This window comes from Monodelphis domestica, chromosome 1 (assembly GCF_027887165.1).
Source record: "Monodelphis domestica isolate mMonDom1 chromosome 1, mMonDom1.pri, whole genome shotgun sequence".
NCBI lineage: Eukaryota > Metazoa > Chordata > Mammalia > Didelphimorphia > Didelphidae > Monodelphis > Monodelphis domestica.
Genome location: NC_077227.1, coordinates 49,485,882 through 49,492,592, shown reverse-complemented (window position 1 = coordinate 49,492,592; position 6,711 = coordinate 49,485,882).

Here is a 6,711-nt window from a genome sequence, read left to right as displayed (position 1 = left end):
CCAGGAACTGGAGGGGCAAAGGGGAAGGAGAGAGCCAGGAGGGATTCTGCAGGCTGAGCTGTGAGCTCTCTGGCGAGGTCCATAGGTTTAAAGCCAGAAGGTGCTTCCAAGGCCATCAAGTCTTCCTTCCTTCCTTCCTTCCTTCCTTCCTTCCTTCCTTCCTTCCTTCCTTCCTTCCTTCCTTCCTTCCTTCCTTCCTTCCTTCCTTCCTTCCTTCCTTCCTTCCTTCCTTCCTCCCTCCCTCCCTCCCTCCCTCCCTCCCTCCCTCCCTCCCTCCCTCCCTCCCTCCCTCCCTCCCTTCCTTCCTTCCTTCCTTCCTTCCTTCCTTCCTTCCTTCCTTCCTTCCTTCCTTCCTTCCTTCCTTCCTTCCTTCCTTTCTTCCTTCCTTCTTCCCTCCCTCCCTCCCTCCCTCCCTTCCTCCCTTCCTCCCTTCCTTCTTCCCTCCCTCCCTCCCTCCCTTCCTCCCTTCCTCCCTTCCTTCCTTCCTTCCTTCCTCCCTTCCTTCCTTCCTCCCTTCCTTTCTCCTTCCCTCCCTCCCTTCTTTCCTTTTCTCCTTCCCTCCCTCCCTCCCTGCCTCCCTCCCTTCCTTCCTCCCTTCCTTCCTCCCTCCCTCCCTTCCTTCCTTCCTTCCTCCCTTCCTTCCTTCCTTCCTTCCTTCCTTCCTTCCTTCCTTCCTTCCTTCCTTCCTTCCTTCCTTCCTTCCTTCCTTCCTTCCTTCCTTCCTTCCTTCCTTCCTTCCTTCCTTCCTTCCTTCTTTCCTTCCTTCCTTCCTTCCTTCCTTCCTTCTCTTCCTTTCCCCTTCTGTCTTAGAATCCATACTATGTATCAAACCTAAGACAAAAGTGTGGCAAGGGCAATTGGAGTTAGGTGACTTGCCCAGAGTAACACAGGAAGTATCTGAGGCCAAATTTGAATCCAGGACCTCTTCTCTCCAGGCTAGACAGTCTATCCCCTGAGCCGCCTTGCTGCCCCCAGGTTGAGTGTTTCTTTGCCCAGACCTCATATGATATGATTCCCTAGGTCCTTGACCACTTTGGTCACCTTCCTCAGAATGCTCTCAATCTTTATCCAAACCTCATGATGTTCTGGCTGTGTGACCCTGGGCAAGTCAGTTAACCTCCATTTTTACTGTTCTGTCTTGGAACCAACACAGTACTGATTCTAAGACAAAAGGTAAGAGTTTGGTATTTTTTTTAATGTGATAATGTAGCATCCAGAAATGGACCCAAGTCTGACCTGGGCAGCCATCACCTCCTCCCTAGTTAAGAACACCCATTCTGGTTTGTAAAGAGTGTACTTGAGAAGAGTTTGTCTATAAACAGACAGAAACATAAGGAAAATCAGAGGATCCAAGATGGAAGGCTAGGAGAGGCCTCTGAGACCATTTAGGCCAATCTTTTCATTTTTGACAGATGAAGAAAAGGAGATCCATGGAAATAAAGTCACTCAGATGGTGACGCTGGTGGGATTTGGGCCCAGGACCTCTGACTTGGGACTCAGTCAGTGCCTTTCTTTCAGTGCCAAAACAAAATGGCAGCTCACTGCTTGAAACAGTGATGGGATGAGAAAGGGTGTCTGTTTCCCACTAGAGTCAGAGCCACAACCAGAACAGAGCTCAAGCTCCTTGTCACAGGACGCCAAAACTAGCCAACAGTTATGGAGCCAACTCCCTGGCTTGACCCCGCTCTCCACGGCGTTCTTTGCCCTTTAAGTGTCTGGAGAACCCTATCTGTCCCTCCTGATTTTTTCTCCTTCAGTTTGAATATTTCTTCTCCTCCCTCTGGGGAGCCCTATGGAAGCCGCCAGAAGTGCCCAATGCCCACCCTCCTCCATCTTGAGTCACCCCACTTCATCCAATCAGGGCAGACTTTCTCTTCTGTACCCCAAATTTGTCATGAGTGTCAGAATTAGAGCTCTCCCCCAGCAGTGCTTCTCAAACTCTTTTTTTATTCACAGCAGAATACAACATGATTCTTTGCCATGGGGCTTGGGGGGGCACAATATGGGAGAGGGGAGACTCAATAAAACACGCCCCCAGCATCCTTCAAGAACCAATGCTCTGGAGTGGTGGGAGTTCTGGGCTCTTCCCTGAAAGTGGGGGCAGCAGAACCAGGGACCCACAAGGGTGATTGCGAAGGAGCTTGGTAAGGTCTGGCGAGCCAGCATCCATTCGGATCAATGCACACATGTATCACCTCAGGGAGGGGAGAGGGGACAGAGGGAATTTGGAACTCAAAATTTTGGAAAACAATTCTAAAAATTGTCATTATAGGGGCATCTAGATGGCACAGTGGATAGAGCACCAGACTTGGAGTCCACAGTTCGAATCTGACCTCAGACACTTCCTAGCTGGGTGACCCTGGACAAGTCACTTAGCCCCCATTGCCTAGCCCTTATGGCTCTTCTGCCTTACAGTTGATACTAAGGTCTTAGGATCATTTTTCCAGCCCTTTTTCTTTTTGCAGTTACATGTAGGAACAATTCTTGGCTGGATCACTTAATTCAGTTAGCTCATCTCCCTTCCTGCTCTGTGCTGACACTATGAGAGGCCCTGGAGAGAATGGAGAGGCAGGAGACCCTCCCTCCCCAGCCCCCCTGCCCAGGCGCTCAATAGTTGGTTCTGCCTATACTTTCATGGAATTCAGGGTTTTAAAAATTTGTTATTATAGGTAATTGGGAAAAATAGATATCCAATTTAAAAAATCCCATTCAATTCAGCGAGCCGTTTGGTTTGACAGCAGAGGACTGATGCCCCCAAGCTCAGTAGAGGGTGGTGGGCTACAGGTCCCGAAGGTGGTATACGCTGTCAGACATGGGCTATGTTTCTGCTGATTTCTGCTTAGCTGTATTTCTCGGTTATAAGGAAGGGGACCATCGAGGGAGTCAGGCTGTCCCCAAATTGTACAACAGATTCAGAATTGGGAAAAATCTTTTTAGTGGAACAGAGGTACCACGAGGGCTTGGGCTTGCTAACTCTAAGCTGGGGGGGTCTTTCTGTCTCCAGTGCCTTGAGCAGCCCTGCTGGAGGGGGCAGGACCCCCAGGGGCTGCAGGGCTCAGGAGGCTGTCCCAGGTGGTGAGGCTGGGCACAGGCTGGGTGGCACCTCAGTAGCTCTCACCTGCTCTGGGCTCTTCTTTCTTAGCTCCTGGTTAGGAGGCTGAGCTAGGCTGGAACCTGGGCTGAACAGTCGGGGCTTTGTCTGGGCTGGCCATGGGAGCTGATAGGCAGAACTGGAGGAGCCTGGGGGCTGGGGGCTGGGGGTGCTGCTGGGGAGGGATTTAAAGCCATTTGCATTTGGTTTGGCAGCTGCCATCTAATCTGGTCTGCCACCCGCTAGGTCGCTGTGTCCGCATTCTTCTCTTCATTCCTGTGCCCGCTCCCAATGCCAGCCAGGGTGGGGGCAAGGGGCCCAGCTAAGGGAAAGGGAGGAGAAGAACCTGAGGGATCCTCAAAGACCCAGGAGCCAGGGAGCAGAAGACCGAGTTTCCCGTGAATATTCCTACTATCTTGGTGTCTGTCTTTGATTTCTCTCATCCTGAAGGCTGGGCTTAATGAAGGCAGCTAGATGGTGCAGGGAAAAGAACTGCTGGGGAGTCAGGAAGACCTGAATTCAAATTTAGCCTCAGACAATGACTCTGGTGTGACTCTGGGCAAGTCACTTAACCCCGTTTGTCTCAATTTCTGTAAAATGAGCTGGAGAGGGAAATGGCAGACCATTCTAGTATCTCTGCCAAGAAAACCCCAAATCGATTCATAAAGAATCAAGACACATGGAGAGCTCAGTGGATTGAAAACCAAGTCTAGAGATGGGAGGTCCTGGGTTCAAATCTGGCCTCAGACACTTCTTAGTTGTATGACCCTGGGCAAGTCACTCAACCTCCATTGCCTGGCTCTTTCTGCTCTTCTGCCTTGGAACCAAGACTCAGTATTGATTCTAACTTGGAAGGTAAGGGTTAAAAAAAAAAGTCAGACACAGGAAATGACTGATCCATAGCAAAAAGGCTTAATGAAGGGCTTTTAAATGAATTGTTAATCGGTGTAAAGGGCTGGAAGGGACTGGGAGTACAGATGGAGATAACTGAGGACTTGGCCTCTCAGCCTCGACATTTAGAAATGGATTCCAAATCTCCAGAGTTTCACCAGGCGGAAGAAGAATTAACAGGAGAGTAAATGGAGTGGATCGGGAGAAGAACCCATGGTGACTGAAGGGTGTGAGGCCAAGGGGTGGCTGTTCTAGGAATAGTGGGTGCCTCTCCTGGAAGACTAAGGGACAATGGAGGCAGGGGACTGGAGGAAATGACTTTCTGGGAAGCTGCTCGCCTTTCACTGTCTGGGTTGTGGAGTGGCACCGCCTGTCCTTTGAAGGACTGAACAGAAAGAAAGCCGGAATCCCATGGCCGTTCCAGACCTGGTTGTCCTTTTGCCTATTGCCTCCCTGCTTTAGCTTAGCCATCTTCACTTTGCCTAGAAAGTAGCAAGAGAAGGACTTGTCCCCATTCTTCAGACAGGGAAAACGGAGGAGAAAAGGGAAGCTTTGACAGAGATATGATGAACTAAAGATGTAGAATAAGGTATTTTCAGGTACAATTTGGTTTGCTTGAAGATGCTTATTTGTCACAAGGATTTTCTTTAATTTTTCCTTCTCCCCCCCCCCCCCAAGCAGGTTGGATGGGGGTGGGAGGCATGGGGGTTTGGGTGACAAAAAAAGAAGAAAATGAAGGATGAGAGATTCGTTGCAGATTCTTTTTAAATGCAAAGAGAACAGAAAGAAGCACCGACCCTCAGGACAGCTTTGAAAGCTACTGGAGGAGCTCATTTGACTTGTTTGATAAGAAAAGCCAGATGTCCAGACTCAAGATCGGGAACCCTTTCGGTGTACAATTCTCCTCTCGCGTGTCCTCATTTCATTTGGTGCTTGGGGAGGTCAGAACAAACATTCTCTAAAATGGGAGTTATTAGAGCCCCGGAAGTAGCTTCCCGGGCCAGGAAAGGAGGAAACCCAGGACCCCTCCCTCCCCTTCAGCTATTGCCCACCCTTAAGAGTCTCTAGTCTCCGGGAGGCTTCACCTACCCAGCCCTGGGGAATCGCTGTCCACCCCGGCCAGGTGCTGACCCCCCGGCTCCCCACTCCCTCCGGATTACCTGCATCCTGTTCCCCGAGGGGACTACCAAGAGCCCGGGGGGCTGCGCGCACGGCCACTCCTCCCCGAGGGGATAGAACAAGGACCAGCCGAGGCATCCCTGGGGCTGCCCTGAGAAGGACGTTTCCAGGCGCCGGGTTCAGAGCCTGCTGAAGATCCCCGGGCTCTTCCGGCGTCCTGGGCAGGGGACCGAAGACGGGAGCGGGAGCGCCTGGGTCCAGTTTGAGCCACCTCCGAGAGCGTATTCCGAGGGCGAGCAGACAGACAGTAGGTTGTGGCTCAGTTCCACGCCTGGTCGGGGCGGAGGCTGGTTAGAGGCGGGGCCGCCCAAGAGAAAAGAGTTCTCCCTCTCTTTGCTTTTCTGGGGGCTTCAGTTGCGCTAGCACCGGTCTAATGAGCCGCGCACCCGGCTCCGAAGATCTGGGTTCAAATTCTGATTCTGCCTCTTACCACCAGTGGAAACAGGCTAATGGGTTTGCCCCTAAATAAATAGATTGCGGACTTGCTGAGAGCGACAAGGGAAGAGCGGAAAGGAAGGAGAAGGGCTTTGCGTGCCTAACGTTTCCCCAAAGCCTCCCCTTCGGGCTAGAGCACTCTTCACCCCAGGCTCAGGTGGAGGAAAGGGTGACGGGGAGGGGCGCAGGGCTTGCTTTGTGATTCTGCCTCGCATCCTTCATCCCAAGGGGGAGAAGGCTCTCCATAGACTCCCCTTACAGAGGAGAAGCCTGAGGTCCAGACGGTAAAGTGAGCTGTTGAAGTAGCGGAAGCAGGCTGAGACGGTGGGTCCCCGCCCTGCTCTCTCCCTTGGATGCAGCCTCATCTTCCTTCCTCACCACCTATCCCAGCCATCGTTCAAGGGAAAACAGTCCCCACGACGGCTTCCTGGGCCCCTCCAGCCCTTTCCCTGGAGACGTGGGACCCAAACGACCCCCACTCGGTCCTCCTCAACTCTGTGCCCTGCATTTTCCTGGATTTCCTCATGCTTTTGAGTCTTACCTCCCCAATGAATGTGACGTCCCCTGGGGAAAGGCTCAGGTCATCCCCCGAATCTCTCCAGCATCGGGGAGGGGGACATGCTAACTAAAGGAAGTGATCCTCAGGGGTGCCACTACGGGACTGAAAGAGGAACCAGTTAGCCCAGTTCCTGAAGCAGCCCCTGAAGAAGCCAAGGACCTATGGGCGAAGACTGGTGTGATCAGAAGCTGAGTCTGGGGGGTGCAGCTGGGTGGCTCAGTGGGTGGAGAACCAGGCCCGGAGATAGGTCCTGGGATCAAATCAGACCTCAGACACTTCCTAGCTGTGTGACCCTGGGCAAGTCACTTCACCCCCATTGCCTAGCCCTTACCGCTCTTCTGCCTTGGAACCAATACAAGGCAGGTGAGGGTTATATATATATATAATAGGAGCCGAGTCAGATCTGAGACCTTGTAGTAATCTGTCTGAAGCATCTCAAGCCTTTTGTCTTCCAGGACCTTTTTCTTCCTGCTCCTTTTGGGCCAGTTCCCTTTAGGACAAACGAGAAGCTGGGGGGGGGGGGGGCTGTGCTCCGGAGCTCTGGGACTTGCAGGAT